Here is a 20915-nt window from a genome sequence, read left to right on the forward strand (position 1 = left end):
TTGGATGTAATAGACCAGTAAAATTTCTACAAACATTTCCAGTTTGCCTGTTGTCCCAGGGTAATTACTAATTATTCTCTCAAATGTGTCCTTTTTGGGTGGTAGAGTATATCTGACCTCAAGCCTATCTGGTCACAGGAAGTGAGGCACAAAAGGCTTTTTTGTTACATTTAGGTTTTTAATCCGTTTTGAGTTTATTTTTGTGTATGGTGTTAAGGGGTGTTCTAATTTTATTATTTTACATGTAGCTGCCCAGTTTTCCCAGCACCACTTATTGAAGAGGCTGTCTTTGCTCCACTGGCCTCCTTTGTCATAGATTAAGTGATCATAGATGTGTGGGTTTATCTCTGAACTTTCTATCCTATTCCATTGATCTATATTTCTGTTTTTGTGCCACTACCATACTGTCTTGATTACTGTAGCCCTGTAGGATAGTCTGAAGTCAGGGAACTTGATACTTCTTAGGAGAAAACATAGGCAAAACACTCTTTGACATAAATCACAGAAATATCTTTTTTTGACCCACCTCCTAGAACAATGAGAATAAAACCAAAAATAAACAAATGGGACCTAATTAAACTTAACAGCTTTCACACAGCAAAGGAAACCATAAACAAGATGAGAAGACAGGGCTTCCCTAGTGGGGCAGTGGTTGAGAGTCCGCCTGCTGATGCAGGGGACACGGGTTCGTGCCCTGGTCTGGGAAGATCCCACATGCCACGGAGTGGCTGCGCCCATGAGCCATGGCTGCTGGGCCTGCGCATCTGGAGCCTGTGCCCCACAACGGGAGAGGCCACAATAGTGAGAGGCCCACGTACTGCAAAAAAAAAAAAAAAAAGAGAGAGAAGAGAAGACAACCCTCAGAATGAGAGAAAATATTTGCAAATGAAGCAACTGACAAAGGATTAATCTCCAAAATATACAAACAGCACATGCAACTCAATAACAACAACAACAAAAAAAAAATCCAAAAATGTGTGGAAGACCTAAATAGACATTTCTCCAAAGAAGACATACAGCTGGCCAACAAACACATGAAAATATGTTCAACATCACTAATTATTAGAGAAATTCAAATCAAAAGTACAAAGAGATATTACTTCACACCAGCCAGAATGGCTATCATCAAAAATATACAAACAATAAATGCTGGAGATGGTGTGTAGAAAAGGGAACCCTCTTGCACTGTTGGTGGGAATTTAAATTGATACAGCCACTATGGAGAACAGTATGGAGGTTCCTTTAAAAAACTAAAAATAGAACTACTATACGACCCAGCAATCCCACTACTGGGCATATACCCTGAGAAAACCACAATTCAAAAAGAGTCATGTTCCACAATATTCATTGCAGCTCTATTTACAATAGTCAGGACATGGAAGCAACCTAAGTGTCCATCGACAGATGAATGGTAAAGAAGATGTGGCCCATATATACAATGGAATATTACTTAGCCATAAAAAGAAATGAAACTGAGTTATTTGTAGTGAGGTGGATGGACCTAGAGTCTGTCATACAGAGTGAAGTAAGTCAGAAAGAGAAAAACTAATACTGTATGCTAACACATATGTATGGAATATAAAACAAAAAGAAAAAGAAAAAAATGCTTTTGAAGAACCTAGGGGCAGGACAGGTATAAAGACGCAGATGTAGAGAATGGACTTGAGGAAACAGGGAGGGGGAAGGGTAAGCTGGGACGAAGTGAGAGACTGGCATAGACATATATGCACTACCAAATGTAAAATAGATAGCTAGTGGGAAAAAGCCACATAGCCCAGGGCGATCAGCTCAGTGCTTTGTGACCACCTAAAGGGGTGGGATAGGGAGGGTGGGAGGTAGATGCAAGTGGGATGTGATATGGGGGTATATGTATATGTATAGCTGATTCACTTTGTTATAAAGCAGAAACGAACACACCATTGTAAAGCAATTTTACTGCAATGAAGATGTGTAAAAGAAATAAATTAATTAAACTCTACACATTAAAATTATTTTTTCACATGTGTATGAAAATAACATTCTGCTATAATGTGTAGATCTAATTCATCTATTGTGCCTGAAGCTCAGTGGGATTTTTTTTTTAATTCTAAAAATCCAAACACTTCATATCTGTGCAGTTACCTGGTATATGTCCATTGATGATTTCCTTTCTCCCATGCTTTTTTAAATGTCCTCCCTCAGCCTCCTCTTTAAGATGCCAAAGGAGAACATTATATTGAACCTACTGGTTTGATCTTCTAATTCTCTAATTTTTTCTCCCTATACTATCTCATTTTCTCTTTGCTCCCTTTTTTCAAAGATTTTCTCAGCTTTGTCTTCCAATATTTCTATTGAATTTTTTATTTCTACTCAATTAAAAAAAATTCAACGTAATTTTTGTTGTTCTCTGGTATTATTTACAGCATTTTAAAATTATTTTATAGATTGAGTATCTTGTTATATTTTTGAGAATTATAGTAGTTTTATTTTCAGTTTTCCTCAATATTATTATATATCTAAGTTCATTCTTTATCTTTGTATTTTGTTACCAACTGTAGTCATAAAACAATTACAATATTAAATTTTGGTATTGATATAATGCTTACTAAGGATGTATTTCCAATTTGCTCATTAGCTTCATATGAGCTGGGAAGTTAATAATCTTCATTTTATAGATAAAGAAAATTAAATGTATTGCCCAAGATACCTGCACTGTTAGTAATAAAGTTGTAATTTTAATCCAGACAGTGTACATCTGAAATCTAGAACCTTAAACATCATAAACTCTTATTTCCATTGAAAGATCATACATGGTGTATACTGTATAAGGAAGGAGTAATGCAAATTCTGTTTTGGAAGGTAGGATTTGTCAATTTGAGTTCCACTGTAAAATCATCTGAGGGGGCCATCTTTTAGAGAACCCAAATGCCATTATATTTAGGTCTTTTGCCTTTGGATAGAAAATTCCAATATCCTGCCTCAACTGTAAATCTCTGGTTGTGTCAGTGTTCTGGGAGCTGAGAGAGCAAGACAGTTGGGGGTAAGTTTGGCATTCAGCATTCATTTGGCAAAATCAAGTGCCTCTTTAATGGAAGTCACCAAGAAAATTTGAGACAAAATTAAGCGATCTTATATACCATCTCTTTGTTCCCTTCTTACCAAGATCCTTTCTCAAAATTCTCATCTCCCCCAACTGTGTCCTCAACTCATTCTGACAGCCTTCAATTTCACAACTCTTTTGAAATTGTTATTTTTAATGTCACTAGGAGCTCTATGTTGTCAATGTCAATGGTATCTTTCCTTCTCTCAACTTTATCTACTCTCAACCATTTTTGACATAACTGAAAATTCCTTATTTCTTGTAATTTCCTTTTTTTCTTTTATATCATATCTTTAGTTTGTTTTATATTTAGAAAACTTTATGTATTAATCATGTTTTTTTTTTTCTCATTTTCTGTATAATTTGATGCTTTGACAACTTAGGACTTTGCTGATCTAAGAGAGCCTGCCCCTCACAGGGCTGACTAGTTCCTTAAAGATAGCAAATGACTTCTCTGTGAGTGTGCCTTTCATGAACCAATGAATCCAAAGCCCATACCCCCAACCATCTCCTTTACTGGGCTCTCATAGGGCTCTTAAACTGAAAGCCAATATTCCCCTACTCTAATTACCCCAAGTCCAGGTACCAGACAACTAAGGACAACCTCATAACCCAGAGCTTGCCAAAATTATTCCAAATAGACATAGTTTAGCTTTCCTTCCTTTAAAAACCACATTCTTTTGCTTAACTATTTCTCCATTTCTTCTCCCTCCTGACCAACCTTGGTGTTTCCCCGTGTGGTTATGCCTCATGTTCTAGTGATCTGTAAACATAAAAATCTTCCTTCATGACAGTCATTTCTGTGTCTGCATGTCTTATCACGACTGATTAAAACAAATTCTTGGTACGTTGTAAAACAGCGTATCTTCACGGTTCCCTTTTACAAGGTTCTAATCAACTGCTCAAGTAACAATGTCAGCATGACCTCAGTATTGCTGTTGAAACTTTCCCTCTTCTCTTTCAGCTAGTGAGTTCCATCTCTATGCATCTCCTCTCTCGACTTCTTCAAATGTATATCTCCATTCTAGATTTTCTCCCAGAGCTATGTATCTAATTATTTAATTAACAACTCCATTTGGATGTCTAACAGGAATTTGAAATATAATATGGCCAAAATAAAATTCTTAATTTTCCCCAAATTGTATTCTTCTTCCAAAGTTTCCTTAGTAAATTTTACCCTGTACATGCAATTAGTCAAACCAAAACCTTGCCTTTATTGCAGAATATTTCCCTTTTCTTACCTTTGAATCTTCTCCATCTTTACTGCTATCACTCTACCCTAACATTATGTCCTATCTAAACTGCTTTAGTAGCAACAGGAGTGATCTTATAATGAAGATCATGTACTGTCCTGCTTCTAACTGTATATCATACATTGAAGACAATAAAGACAGTTCAAGTTGTGCTCCAATGCCTTCTAGGATTTCTACTATCTAGTCCCTGCCTACCTCTCTCTCTCTCTCTCTCTCTCTCTCTCTCTCTCTAATAAATACATACTGAGTTCTAGCCACAAAGGCTTTCTTGTTGCTGTACACCCATGCCAGCCCCAGCTAGTTACTCTGCCAAGGCCTTGGCATTGGGTAACTTCTCTCTCTGTAAATATTCCCTGTAAAACTTTATGTAGCTTTTTCCTTCTTGTCAGGAGGAAAACTCTTAGCCTAATGTAAGCTTAATATAAGCCTTTCAAAAGTTTCTCCTCTGAACAGTTTTGTTTTGTTTTTCTTTATATGACATTATTTTCAGAAATTATTTTACTTGCTTACTTGACAGTGTCTATGGAACCTAATATATGTAAGTCACTTATGAACCAAGACCTTATTTTAACTTTATATCTCAAGCATGTAGAACTGTGATTGACACATAGTAGGTCCTTAATATAATTTTGAAGGTGAAATGAATAAACTATAAATACAGTTGCCTAGTTTCAAATGGAGCCAAATTTCAATAAATTTAAGCCTTGAATCATGTATGCATTTTGATTTGGTATAAAGTATTTCTTGAGTATTTGTTTAACAATTTTAATACACTGGCCTTTCCTGACATTTGAAAATTCCTTTTAAATTTCCTCAAATTCATTCAGTCCTGAAACAGAAAGTCCAATGTATTTGCTTTATGACTCTATGATTCCTTTCTTATTTACTGAATCATATTCCTCTCACACCAGGCTTATTTTTTGAATATGAGAGTTTTAGAGAGGTTATGGATGTTTCAGAAAAATCATAGTAAGCATTTATGGATACTAATAACATATCCATTAATGTTACAAACAAATGACTATGGAAAGCAGGACATGTGTGAAGAAAGTTTTAATCCTGATTTTTAAAATTATAATCATTATAATTGATGTTTTCCTCCAGTTTTAGTATGGGAGGACTGATATTAAAACTGATATATTTGGAATATCTTGAAGGCAGTTTCTTCCTTAAAAGCATTTAGGCCTACAGAATGAAAATAAAATACCATTTGTGTTGTGATAGAACTAATATGCATATATTATGAAAACTGTATCTCAAATGGTGAGCATTAATTTGATTGTATAGTGAAGATTCAACTTTTGGAAGCTCCAAATTTGTAGACAGATAAGAGGGAAGAAAGAGTGATTCTGTGTTGTAGCAAGGTTTAGGGGACAATAAGCTTTTTGGGAAATTAGATGCCTTATCTAATTTGTATTATCACTTGAAATCCATGTGCTACCTGGTGGCCATTCTGGTCCCATAAGGAGGGATGAGACAGATACAGTTTGTACTAAAAGACTCTAATCTTCACTTTTGTGTGTGTGTGTCTATGTATGTTTAAAAAATGATGGTATCCATATTCTTGCTTATTGTTTAATTACCATCTATGAAATACAAATATAGATATAGAACACTTGGAACATAGAAAAAGAAGTATGGTAAAAATATTTTAATTATATCACTTTCTCTGTTTTGCTATCTATCCTAACACTTTTTAGTGTTTACTGCATGAAAAGCAAAAGCTGCAAACTCAACAAGAATATTGTGTGCAAACTGCCTTATGCAGTATTCCCTAAATGTTGAATCACAACTTTATATTCTAAGATGGTCGAATTCTAAAGAGTTATGGTTCTGAAAAGAGCAATGATATGCCTCTGGGACTGAAACATGTAAAGTTTAGAGAAGGGTGAAAAATTAATTGTGAACACTTGCATAGCACTTACAGTGTGATTACCACTGTTTTAAACACTCTGCATATGTTGCTGTAATTAATTCTATCAATTGCCTAATGGTGTAGACGCATTAATAAAACCGTTATACAGATGGAAAAACTGAGGACCCAGTGGGGTTTAAAAAATTGCATAAGACACACAGTGAATGCACTTTAGAGAGAGGTTTATAAATCTCAACAATCTAATGCCAGGTTCTAAACCACTACGCTATGATTGCTCTAAGTTCTGCTCCTTCCTTCTTTCCCTCCTTCCCTACTTCACTCACTCACATACTCACTCATTCATTCTCTTTATTTACCAGGCCATAAAGATTAATTTGAAAAAGAGCATCTGTGAAAATGTTCCCGTTCATTGACAGATCCAGAAATACAGATCCTAGTAAACCCAGCTATAGAATTAATTATCTAATGCAGTCTCTTAACATATGAATAATTGCATTTTACCAGAAATTCCTAATAAAAGATTAAGTTTCTAATATTTTTAATTAAATGCCTTGAGCAATCTGATTGTGCATATTTTTGTTAAGAGGATTCTTTTGACTATACTCCCCAAATCAAAGCAAACACTTACCTTCTATAAATCTATTAAGCCCTCTATAATTTATTGGCTATTATTTTATTCAATCTTCCATTCATTAATTTATTCATTCAGTAAATAGTTTTCAACATCCATTATGTGATATTGCAGGCACTTCTCTGGAACACAAAAGTGGGTAAAACTAGATATGTTCCGCATACTCACATCATTTATGGTATTTGTGGAAGACTGATATTCATCCAATACCTACTGAAATTAGGGTAAAATTCCGATGTGATAAGTACTACAGAAAACGAGAAGGAACTCAAGTTATCAGAATTTGAAAGTGGGAGATTCACATTTGTTTGTAAGGTAGAAAAATGCATCTCTGTACAAGTGAACATTGCAATGATATCTGAAAGATAAAAAGGAGTTAACCATCTACCATCTGCATGTTGCTGTTTGTATGGTATAAGCTCTTAAAGTAAAGCAGTTTGAAATAGTTATCTCAGTGTATACACTAATTATCTGGGAGAACTCATGAATAATTTTCCCCCTAAAGCTGAGTCACTGATATTCCATTTAGGAAATAACTGCCTGGATATTTTAGGGGCCAGTCTACTGAATCTGAAAGGTTGAAATCTCTCCAGAAGACTTCAGGATAAATATTGAATTTGGGATCTCAGGGCAACTGAGCCTCAGTGATCTTCATGGCCATATAGATGTGTGATAAAAGAGATGACAGTTGTATGAATGTATTTGCCCTTTTATGTTACACTGCTGAAGTTGCAGGCATCACAGCTGAATGAAAATGTCAGAATCATAAAGCAAGCCTAGGGGCTGTACCAATTCTCATTACCTAAGTCTTGTAAACCTGGTGTATATCCCACAATATACAGAGTATTAGATACTGTAACAAAGAAGGAGACAAACGCAGTATTTATCAGGGACACTATAATTTTGAGACAAAAGCTTTACTCATTACACAATGAATAAGTCTTATAAGAATTGACTGTATATTTTACTGAGGCCAGACCATTATAGTTCAGAGTCTATTAGTCTTTTTTCTTACAGGTATGACATTTACTTGCAAAACAATTCCCCAAATGCCTTTTGGGCAGCATTTTAAGTTCAAAGAAATAAACTGAAGAAATTTTTCCACTATTAGTCATTAGTCAGGATCTCTTCACATTAAGGCGTTTTTTTGTCTCTCTCCCTCCCTCTCTCCCTTTCTTCTTTCTTTCTTTCCTGCCTTCCTCCTCCCCCCTTTCTTTCTTTCTTTCTTTCTTTCTTTCTTTCTTTCTTTCTTTCTTTCTTTCTTTCTTTCATTTCTTTCACGTTCATCACTCAATATAAATTTTACCCTGGGTAAAATATTTCCCTTATGTTTTGATTTACTCTTAGTGAACTAATTATATTCGCTACTTAGATAAAAATCAAATATGAAACTAGGCAAAATTTTGGCCTAGAGTTCAGAGCTTATTCAAGGGGATCACACAAATTTTCACTTCTGTTCCAAAGCATCTGAAATACAATCCAGTAATCACAATAATATTTACTCTAATGTACCAAGTTCAACAAGGTTATCCTCAGTATCTTAATTAAGTGCAATTCTAAGGACTTGACTTTGGAAAATGGACAGAAATCTGAATAAAAAACCTTAATAACTTTACCCCTCTTTTCTTTCAGTCCTCCTCAACTGACTGACTATGACTTATTCCTAATGTCTTGGCTTACACACCACTTCCTCAGAGATGTTTTTTCAGCATCCCCAACCCCCCTCCAGCCCAACCTTCTACATAAGACTTCCCATCTCTGCTTTCACAGCGTATTCTACTTCTCTTCTGCAGTATTCATTACACTTTTAATTACTTCCTTGGCATATGTATTTCCTATTAGATTGAAAACTCTGTTAAGGCCTGACTTTGGCTCATATGTATTAACTGCCCTATCATTATACCTAATATAGTACCCCTTGACATAGTAACTAAGTTCTCAATAATGCTTGACTGAATAGACGAGTAAATGAATGAATAAATAAGTTGATATGGACCCTGGAAAAATTATTAATTCACTGTGGTTTGCGTTCTGCTTTCCAGTCAATATTTTTATCAATTCTTCTAATAATTGATGCCAGGTGTCAGCTTTACTGATGCCTAGGTCTCTCAGTGTTTTTTTCTTTTTCTTTTTCTTTCTTTTTTTTTTTTTTGCCTTTTTTGAAAACTGCTTTTTGGAGCTGAAAGATTATTTCTACAAAATTGTATATGAGAGCTGATAGTATATAGAAGTTTCCCTTATATTATGAAAAGGGTCACTGGTTTGAAATAAAGGAATGAGGCAATTTGGGGAATGACCTGTAAGAGGGGTCGGCCAATTATAGACCACTATCCAAATTTAGCCAGACAACTGCTTTTGTTAATGAAGTTTTATTGGAACACAGCCATGCCCGTTTGTTTATTTATGGCTGTTATGACTGCTTTCACACTAGTATAGCATAGCTGAGTAGTTGCTGCAGAGCCTAAAACGTCTGCAAACTGTTTACAGAAAAGAGTTTCCTGACACCTGATAGAAGCTGAGAGACTGATTTGTTTCAGCTAGACTTCCAAAAATCCCTGTATTCATACCAGTTAAATGATTTCCCACTTTCCTTCGGAAAAAAACTGGCTCCAAGTGATGGGAAAAAATATTGGCCCTTGGTACTCAGATTTCAGAGAGTTGAAAAAAGCTGCAGGCAGGGACATACTGGGATATTACATAATCTTCCAGAGAGCTAAAAATTACTAGACATTGTAATTGGTATGATAGAACTGAGTGAAGAATGCTGAAAATCAAATTTAGGATTCTCAGGTAGGCTGTAAACAGTTCCAGTAAATACCAAAAGGAGCTCTGTAGTGTAGCAATGAAATATGTATGCCTTCAAGAGATTTGCCAATATAACATACTTTCTTTTCTTTACTCAGAATATATGGTCTGGAATGAAGAATACCCAAGATAGTATAAGCTGGGCACACTACTGAACAACACTTTTTCACCAATTAGGTGATTAAGAAGCCTTCTCATGCTTCCTGAACTTACACCCCTTTGGGTGGAATCAGGGAAGAGGAGTGAGAAGTCCATACCTCTCCTCCATCTATATTTAAGTGTTTTTCTAAATGCTATCAATTTTTCAGACAGACCAGACTCAGAGCTGTTTAAAGAATGATCTAGTATCTATCTTTTCTGTCTGAAAAAGATGCCTGATGTTGCTTTGTATAACAACTAAAAGAACCCCAAGACTCCTTATTACGGTGGTCCATACAATTTTGTAAACTATTTTAAGCTACTTATTTTGTGCTGCTTTGATTACACTTTTCTCATTTTGATAAGTTTGAAGTATTTTATACATCTGACCTATTTGCACATTACACTGTGGTATAAACTGAGATGCTGCTTGCTGTACAACTTGGGTCTCCTTGTTCAGTCATCTCTGAATTTAAAGAGAAGTTGTTCAGTCTGTAGTTGTGAACTATGCCACGTGTACTTTAAATATAATAACTTATTTAAGAGGATATTTGAAAATAAAATGATCACAATTTGTAGCTCAGGAAGTTCTGATCCTGCTTTCACTGCCTGGTCCATCCTACAATGGCCCCCAAGTGTAGGATAATCTTAGGAATAATCGAATTGCCTTGGTCCATATGGTATGTGCTTGATTCTCTGATCATACTGGATGAATTTAGTACTCAGGTGCAAAAAATGGTGGACTTCAAATAGAAACAAAGAAAAGCTCAGGTGCCAAAGGATCATTTTCTGGTACTTAAATGGAAAACTCCTTTCAAAACAAATTATTATAGACTGAAAAATATAAGAAAGACTTAGAAAATTGATGGGATGGAAGAAAGAGACAAGTTTAATTTAACAAGAAAATACAAGGAAACCTGATGGCCCACAAAATATATAAAAATGTATTTTATACCTATGGGGGAAAATTATATCCACATGAATGTGCGTATAAATCAGTGAAACAGGAATTCAGGAATGCAGAATATCAGGAGACTTTTAACTTTACTCTCCCAATTCAGGCATGATGCCAGTGAAATAGTATGGGAAAAGAGAAGGTGAAATTGTGATAAAAATGGAACAAGTACATAGAGGATGAGGCTTCTTGTAGTGTTAGAATGTCTATAAATCAGTATTTACATATTAAAATATTATATTACCTAAGGACAGATTAGACAGTAAAATCTCTGATAGCAAAATTATAATAGGCATTTCTCAGGATGCCTTCTGTAAGAGTAATTTGGAGGAATGTATTGAAATTGAAAGTCAGTTGTACACATAATTCAGGGAATCATGACAGACTAAATATATATAGCTTGCATAGCTGAGACCAAAAGTCCAACTGTGTTATTGTGAATAAAGTTTAATTTATTTTATTTCATTCTTATTATAGAAGTAATTCCTATTCATTATAGTAAGATGAGAAAATTTTATATATGTATATGTATTAAACTTACTATACAAAAACAATGATTGTTTAAAATATTCTCCATTCTTTTTCAACAGAGCAGTAGTGATATAGTAAACATTATGACCTGCTTCAAAAGCTGAGGAATAAGATAAGGTCACATTTTTTAGGTAATGTTTTGTTAACAGATTACATTCATACCCCAAAGTGTATAAACTATAAATACATAAATCTATTTTCAAAAAGTGAGCACACCTGTATAACTACCATCCTGGTCAAGAAAGACTATCTCCAGCACTCTAAAAGCCCCTTCATGCCCCTTCACATAATCTACATCCTGACCCAGAGAACTACTCTCCTGAAGCCTACCTTTGTAGATTGACTTTGCTTCCTTGTGAAATATATGTACCTGAAATCATATAGTAGGCGTTTTTGTTTGGTTCCCTTCACTTAACATTGTTTGTGAAATTCATCTATATTTTTGCATGTATGTATATTTCGGACTTTTTCATTGTTTAAAAGTATTTTATTGTAGAATTTAACCTAATTTATTTATTCCTTTGAATGTTGATAAACATTTAGGTGTTTTCCATTTGGGGGTAGTTACAACAGTGTTGCTATAGATATGCTTGTTTATGTCCTTTGGTGAATATATGGATATATTTCTACTGAAAAAGAATTACTGAGTACATATAGTGCATATATTCTCCTTTGGTAGATGTTGTCAATCAATTATCACAAGTGGTTGTAAAAATTTATACTTGAACCAGCGTAAGAGAGTTCCAGCTGCTCCAAGTCCTTACTAATACTTGTTATTGTCAGTTTTTTAAAAATGGCTATTTCTGATGAGAAAGTAGATGTTATTGTGATTTAAATTTTCATTTTCTTCATGAGTATTGCCATATGTCTATTAAGTTGAGCAAATTTTCCATGTATTCATTGGAAATTTTATATCACTTTTTTGGTGAAATCCCTGTTATAATCTGTGACATTTTCATGATTGAATTTTCCTCATTGATTTGTAGTACGTCTTTATATAGTCATATAATGTCTTTCACACATATGATTTATCAAGATATATATCTTCCCTCAATGTGGAGGCTGATATCTATTGATAGGAGATTCTTAATTTAAATGAAGTCAAATTTATCCCAGGTTTCCTTTAGAGTTAGTGCCTTTTTTTTTTCCTGTTTAATAACTCTTTGCTTACCCCAAAGGTCTCCTATTGTTAATGCCAAAAAACTTATTGTATAAACTTGACCTTTCAGATTCAGATTTGCACTTTGTGGGGAGATTTGTTTTGAATATTATGTGAAGAATAGCTCAAGATTTATGTTTCCTCTAAGCATTTCTGAAAGACTTGGCACAATTTATTGAAGTGATCATACTTGTTGCATAACTGTGTTACATTTGTCATAAGTCAAGTGGCAATATATTTTTGAATCTGTTATTAAACTCTCTAGTACAAGGTAGGTAAAATTTTTTAAACACCAGATATTAAGTCAATCGTATGTCAGACACTTTTGATCATATGGTAGCCAAAAACAATATGTAAGTGAATGACTATGACTGTGCTCTAATAAAACTTTGTAAAAAGAGACAGCTGATTTACAGGTCACAGTTTGCCAACTACTGTTCTAGTCACCTCCATTGGTCTATTTATCTATCTTTGCACAATAACAGCCTTTATTACTCACTGGTATGTATATATACATATACATATAATGTATACAATATATGTTATACAATAGATGATGAATTAGCTCAGTTTTTATTTGATTGAGAATATTTTTATTTAGCCTTCATTATGAAGAATATTTTTGCTTGGTTTGTTTTTTTTGTTTGTTTTTATCTTGTTTTGTTTTAGCTATTTAAGGTTGTTATTTCATCTTCTTCTGGTTGTAATCACTTTGGCTTAAAACTCAACTATCAGTGTTTTTGCTTCTTTGAAGGTAATGCATTTTTTTCTTTCCTATAATATCATTCTCTTTATTTCTTCATTTCTTTCTTCCTTTTTATTTTTATATTTTTTTATGATATGCTTACATGTGATCTAAATTTTATTTATTCTTCTAGGTAGATCAAAGAGCTTCTTTAATCTTTGGCTTAATGTTTTCCATCAGTTTGGAAAAGTCTTGTTCAATATATTTTCAAATATTATTTCTATTTTCTGAACACCAATTACACATATAGTAGAAATTTTTATCTTATCTTATTTAGTGTTGATGTTTATTTCTATATTTGTGTTCTTTTTACTCTCCCTAATTCAGTGCAGATATTTTCTACTGACCTACTAACTAGAATGCTGTTAACTATTCTATCGATTCCTTAATTTCATTTATGCTGTTTTTTAGTTCTAGTACTTCCATTTAATTCTTCTTTATGGATTCTATTTTTCAAGTATAATTTTTAAACTTTTAAAAAATATACTAATCATAGTGTTCACTGTACATTTATTTTTGTAGCCAGGAATACATCAATACCAGATTAGCACAATGTCTGATATCCCCAGTATTTGAATAACCTGTGGATCTATTTCTATTTTCTGTTTCCTTCCACCTTGATTTTCAGCTACTTGATCTTATCTCTTGGCATATCTTGTGGATTTTAAAATTAAACCGCAGACATTGTGCATAAAAATATATCTAGCCTTTGAATGATGCCAGTTTTACTAAGGGAGGATCTATTTTTCTTTTGGAAAGCAGTTTAATTAGTGGAAAATAACCTTAATCCAGTCAACAATCGAGATGATTAAAGAGTATTTTCAGGGTTTTTTAAAGGCTTCTTTATTTTGGTTTGCTCTTACTAGTAGGGTGTGGTCCTTCAGTCTTGACTGAAGGTCTAGGTTTGATTACCAGGGCCCATTTTCTTTGTAAGGCCATGAACTCTTTTTTTTTTTTTTTAATTTACTCATCCTAGTGGGACTTCTGAAGTCCCTGATTAATTTTAGCCTCTCATATGTCAATTTCTGCTTAAGTTTTCAGTATCTTGTACACAGTTTATGAACTGGCAGAATGCCTCGAGGGAAAAAATAGCCCAAAATATTTTTTAAAATTTTATCTTTTACTGTGATGCCTGCCTAGGTAACCCTAAACTTCAGTTTTTATCTACCCAGTCTTACGAGACCATGGGAGACACTGAGCTGCAGTTTTCTACTTGGTCAAAAATTCCTGGATGAGAAAACAGACAATTTGAGACTCATCAAAAGGTGTGTCCTTTGGTCCTGGGATCTTAGCCCTTTAGGTCTAGCTGTTTTGTTCTTTCTAATGCCTTCAAACACCTTTTACCTTATTTTCTGTTGTTTGTGTGTACGTGTGTGTGTGTGTGTGTTATCTAGCTTCTCTGTTTCTCTTGGTGGGAACATTGATCTTACAGAAGCTAACATTTTTAGCCAGAGCTATTCAAACAAAATAGATCCAAGCTGCCATCCTACCAATTACAAAATACATTCCTCATTTTCAGACATCCTCCTTCCTATAATACTTTTAGGGATTTTTATGGTGTATCCAAATTGGCAATCTTAGTTACTGTCATTTCAAAGAAAGAAGGAAATCCTGTGGGGAGTTGTGAGAATGATTGTTGTTACTATCATGTTAACACAATTTCACTTGAGGTCCTGAGTTCAATGCTATCTCTGACATCAGGGTACCAATAAGATATATTCTTTATTATAGAATTACCACCAGTAATATTGAAAATATATTTTGGCTTTTCTTTTTTCCTAAAGTACAATTTGCAGAGTTCTCCTCCTTATATACTGGCTGAAAGAATATAGCATCCCCAAAGTCTGAGAAGTAGAATAACAAGAATCAAAGAATAAGGATGCCATATATGAAAGTATCATTCATGCTTTACTTAAAAGTAATATAGGAGCAATTTGTCAAGGAGGCTTAGAGAACATCTAAGGACTGGACATAAGTCTTCTCTAGAAATGTTCCTAGAAGATACATTCTTGGTTTGTACAGGTACAATTTTGTGGTGGATCATTCTCTTCCTAATGATGTAGTCTATCCTACTTCCAAAAAGCTCTAGTTATTAAAAAGATACTGACAATGTATTGAACCAAAACCTCCCCTGGTCTGAGTACTGTCTCTTGAGGCCACATGAACCAGGTTTAATGTCCTGTAACCTGACACACTTTAGATATTTTAAGACAGTCACATTTCTTACATGTTTATCTCCACGAGACCACAGTTCTGGCTTCTGAATTGGCACAGTCTCAGGTTTTCACTTGCTGATTTATTGTCTTCTGGAAGTGCTCCAGCTTAAACATGGCTTTTTTGCTACTGTGTCCAGAATTGTACTTAATATTCAGGTGTGTTCTGAATAGCCCAGGATATCATAATCCCCACCACCTTTAAAAAAATATTCTCTATACAACATAATTTACTCATTTTAGAATGTAATTAGCATGTGGATATTATACTATTAAGACATTCTGTCTCTACTACCAGCTAAAAAAAATTGAACAGATGTGTCTCCTAAAATACTATATTCTTATTCTGTCTCTTTGTATTTTTTTATATCATGTTCTCCTTATTAAATTTTACATTTTAAGAATTATTTTAGTATTTCTGTCCATTAAGGTGTTTTTGGAGATTCAGTTTCTCATAAACCTTTTAAAAATACATTGCTATGCCCATATAGCCAAGAAGTCCCATTACCTTTTAACGTCCTCCCAAAAAACACATTTTTGTGATCGATTTCACTGGAAGTTACTATTCCCAATGAAGTTTGTTGTTATGTGATCCTAATACAAATGGATGAAAAGTGATCTTAGCTTTCATTTTTCTTGTTTCTTTTTAGAAAATAATTTTGCTTTGTACTAAGTCAATAAACATGACTGGTTGTAATGACTTAATATATACATAGAATTAGCCTATTTTAGAAATTTGTTGTGGTGTTAAAATGGAAACAAACTCATCTTTTAATAATATCTGTTGTCCATGTAATTCATTGAAGTAATTAGTTCTACCATCTATAATATAAAGATGCTAGTCATTCCATTAGGACATTTATGTAAGAGAAAAATAAATTTTATTTTATCTAAATCACTGTTGTTTTGAATCTCTAGTATGACTAAACATAACTGGTAGGTGCTGCAGGAATTTGTCCACAGAATGATGACTCCTACCAAAGGAGTTCACACCCTAATCCCCGGAACCTATGAATACGGTACCTTATGTGGCAAAAGGAAATTAAGGTTACAAGTGCAATTAATGTTTCCAATCGGCCAAATTTGAAATGGGTAGATCACCCAGGATTATTCACAACGACCCAATCTCATCTCATGGGTCCTTAAAAGAGGAAGAAGAGGGTAGAAGTGTTGTTCAGAGAGAAGCAACGTGAGGACTCAGCCCACAACTGTTAGCTTTGCAATGGAGGAAGAGGCCATGGGCCAAGAAATGAGGGCAGCCTCTAGATGCTGGAAAAAGCAAAGAAAACAATTCTCCCTTTGAGTTTCCAGAAGAGGACCCACACCTGCCAACATACCTTGATCTTAGCCTGGTGAGACCTGTGTCAGATTTCTGAGTTCCAGGACTGTAAGATTATACTTGCGTGAGTGGTGTGTGTGTGTGTGTGTGTGTGTGTGTGTGTGTGTGTGTGTGTGTATTGGGCCCTGCCATGCCGCCTGCAGGAGCTTTGTTCCCTGACTAGGGATTGAACCAGGGCCCTCATCAGTGAAAGCATGGAATCCTAACGACTGTACTGTCAGGGAATTCCCTGTGTGTGTGTTTTTAATTAGTTTGTGGTAGTCAACTATGACACCAAACAGAAAATGAATACACAGTCTCACACAAAATAGCACAAAATTCATTGTCTTTTCTTTTATCTGAAAGGGCGATGAGAATTAACTCTGCAAACGTATACTCCAGGTAGGAAGAAGCTGAGTAGTCAAGCACAATTCTTTATCACCTTTTAAAATGTCAGTAAGATGTTAATTAATTGTGAAACCAAATGATCTTGGCTGTTTCTGACATTTCTCTAAGCTGTCAGCTGGAAACCAAACCATTGCTTCTGTTGTTATATTATAGGCAAGCTGCACATTTCTCGCCTGCCTTGAAGCCTGTCATCCGTGCCTGATACACTCAAATAAAACCTAAATTAAAATGACAGAAATCTTAAAAAAAATACTAAAAACCTCACTTCAGAGTTTTATTTACATAATATTTTTGAAGAGACAGTGCAGTATTTACTAACATATCCCAATGTTGCTCTCTGTTCCCTTCTTCCTATCCTTGCTAAACTGCTCAGATCCAGGATACTATCCGGTAACCAACCACTGCCCATACAGCCTCTGAGGAACTCTTGCCTCCCACTCTTAACTGATTATTTTTTTCCCTTCTGGCTCATTGTGTATCACCCTGAGAATATTAGCACACATCTTAAATGTGAGACAAACATTATCTAAGCCACTTCCTCTACTTTTATGTTATTTCCTGAAGAAAAGCTGAATGCTGTTGATACTATACAAAGCCAATGATGCCCTTGTTTAAGAGCAATCAGAAGTATTTTTGTGCCTCATTCATCACCCAAGTTGTCAGCTGAGCTCTAATTGCAGAACCTTATTATTCCTGTGATGTGAATGAGAAAGAACACAGCATGATTCTTAGAATTCGGGTTCAGTTCACTGCCTGGCATGAGAAAAGGCAACTTTTTATTTGTAAACAGAGAAAGGTCATTGACAGGTTGAATGAATATGATTTTACTTTCCAGCAAGTAAATACTAATCATTTTTATGTAATAAGACAATAACATCTTTTAAACAGAATGTTTTTTTTAAGGCCCATTAAATTTCTACAACCAAGAGGACAATTTTAGTTTCTGTTTCAGAAAAATGCCATAAATTCTGATATTGCTGCAAATTACAGGTTAAAATTAATTGATTTTTACATATCTCAAGGAATTCCTTATGTAAAAGAAAGTGGGAGAAACTTACACTAATAAGAGCCATCTCAAATTCTGTAACTCTCTGAAGCTCATGTTTATTTATTATAAAGTGGAATTCCCCTTGGTCAAATAACCATTTTGAGTTTCAGTGAGATGAATGTTCTAAATAGTATTCTGGTTAAGAAGGCTCTGTTTCCCAACTTGAGATAAGAAAAAACATAATGCATGTGCATGTATCCCGGGTTTATGAGTTTCTATAAAAGTCATTATTCTTAATATCTGCACATAAACACTATGCCTCTGGATTCAGTGTCTTTGCAACCAAATCTCACATCAATATTTCAGCTTGAAATAAAATGTGAACATCTTACAGATGTTTTGTTGGTTTTGAGAAACCATGAAGTGAACTAGCAGTAAGATAGCCAACTGCTTTTGCCCAGTCATTAGAGTAATTATAATATTAAATAACTGCCAAATCAATTAACTGATGTTACTAATCTGCCTGATGTAAAGCTGGCTCTAAGAATGTCAACTCTTTGAAGATTTCTTAAAACACAGCTGTTGCATTCTGATTTAGCTAATTTTATTTCTAAAAATAAAATTTGCATACATTGAATATATGTTCATTACTGAAAAAATTCAAAATATAGAAAAGTATTAGAAGGGAGACTTTTAAAATGATATTAAAATGATATTTGATGTTGAATCTGTAACTAATTTGGGTAATGAGAGTTTACAGAATACGATGTGCAATATTTCTTTTGTCATTTTAGGATTCACAATATATTTTATATATAAGACATTTTTGAAAATTCTTGAAAATATCTGCAAATGCCCAGGTGTTTTCTTAAATATGCTCTCCTAATATATCCTTATAAGTTGGTCTCAAAGCCTAAAAAATCATTTGATGGAAACTGCTTGTAAATTGAATTCTTAACTTGGGTGTCACTAATGAAAATTATCAAATGATATATAAAATAAGTCACTTCTAATGGGATAATGTATTATCAAGATATAGCACAAATTTTGGGAAAAAGTAAACCCTAAAACTTTCAGTTCTTTACTTAGAATTATAGTTGTAGCAGGATGTTAAAATGAAACTTCCGCTGTCTCAGTATTTCAGCTGAGGTCACAAAAATTTGAATGGGTGTTAAATACCCACTAATTTGTTTTTTTTTTTTTTTTTCAGGGCCTGCATTAATCTGGTTTATTTACTGAACATTAACTTTTGGATTAAAAATGGTGTATACAAACCTCTGATGCAACAGAAATGCCTCTGCCTCCTCCAAGGACCCTCCTCACAATCCTGAAGTTTAGACAATGAAGAAGTCCAACTGTGTGTAGTGGGAGAGGAAGTCACGTCACCCGAGTTGGAGACCCAAGAGTCAGGGCTACATGGTGCTTTTTCTCAAGCTGAGAGGCAGTGGCTGGCACGTGGTGGGTGCTCAGCAGAGTAATCAGCACACATTTACTGGGTCCTCCCGATACCTGGTGATGTCATGGTGTCAGGCTGGGGCCAGCTCAGGGGCCCATTCTTGGTTGAATGCTCTGCTGCCACCATCTTGAAATTCTTAATAGTTTCTGAGCACAGGGCCCCGTGTTTCCATTTTGCGCTGGGTCCTGCAAACTGCATAGCGAGTCCTGACCGGGGTTACACTGTTGAGCCAGACAAATGCCCTCTCTTTGCAGGGCTTACATTTTAGGAGAGTGAGCACATGAAATACATTTTTTTAAAGTGATAGATAATGATCAGTGCTATGAGGACCATGAAATGGGGTAGGGCGGGGGCAGTGCCACTCCAAATGCTGCTCCCTGAAGAAGTAAGGAGCTTGTGCCAGAATAAGTCCACACACTGTTTCGTCATCAAGTAAATCTTGCTATGAAAAAGGTAACGTCAGCTGCACTCAACAGTCCGCCTAGTGCTGTAGGCAGTGTGTCCCAAGTGGTTCACTGCTGGTGGCCAGTCCACAGACCGACCACACTTTGAGTCGCCCTGGGGTAGGGGTGGCTTTAGGGAGGGCTGCACATATTTTCTGAATGGATGAAAGAATGAAGGCGGGCCTCCACCTCACCTTCCCTCCCTCAGAGAGTTGCCCACCACTCCTCTCGTTCCAGGTTGCCCTGGAGACCCTCTTACTGAGAGGACCCCAGAAGCCAAGGACACACCCTCTCGCCAACTATCACTACACAGGTAACGAGCGTGGCTGCCCGCGTGGTTTTGGCCTGGCTGAGGCCCCTGAGAGCCAGTCAGTTTCCATGGCAAGCTCTGCATGTGCCTCCCGGAGTTCTCTTGGGGCCTGCACCTGCCCTCCCAGAAGGGCCCGTCCTCTCTGGGGGACTCAGTGGGTGCTGTTCTCTAGTTGGATCCAACCTTCCCCTTTCCACTGGTTCCCTCGTGGGCTCTTCCTGGCCAGAAGTGGGGTGCCAGGTTGGGGTGGGCTCAGGTTCTGCAGCTGAGCACTCCAGCGTTGGAGTCAGGCAACCAGGGGCCCACGCCTGCCCTTGGCAAGTCTCTTAACCAGAGAAAGCCTCAAGTTGCTGCACCTGTCAAGTGGGGATGGTAATAGCCCCTACCTGCTAAGGTTTTTGTGAGGATTGTGTGAGATAAAGCAAGTAAGGGGCTTAGCAGAAATCTTGGCATATAATTGGCGCTCGGTGGCCTGAAAAAGGAGGGGAGTCTGCACTTCAGCCGTGGCTGTGGTCTCAGAAGGAGAAACATCCTTCCTCCTCTTGGCTGTTTCTCCAATAGGTTCGGACATCTGGACCTCCATGGAGAAGAGGCTCTTTAAGAAGGC

Source organism: Mesoplodon mirus (genome assembly GCF_964341445.2).
Source record: "Mesoplodon mirus genome assembly, chromosome: 16".
Classification (NCBI taxonomy): domain Eukaryota; kingdom Metazoa; phylum Chordata; class Mammalia; order Artiodactyla; family Ziphiidae; genus Mesoplodon; species Mesoplodon mirus.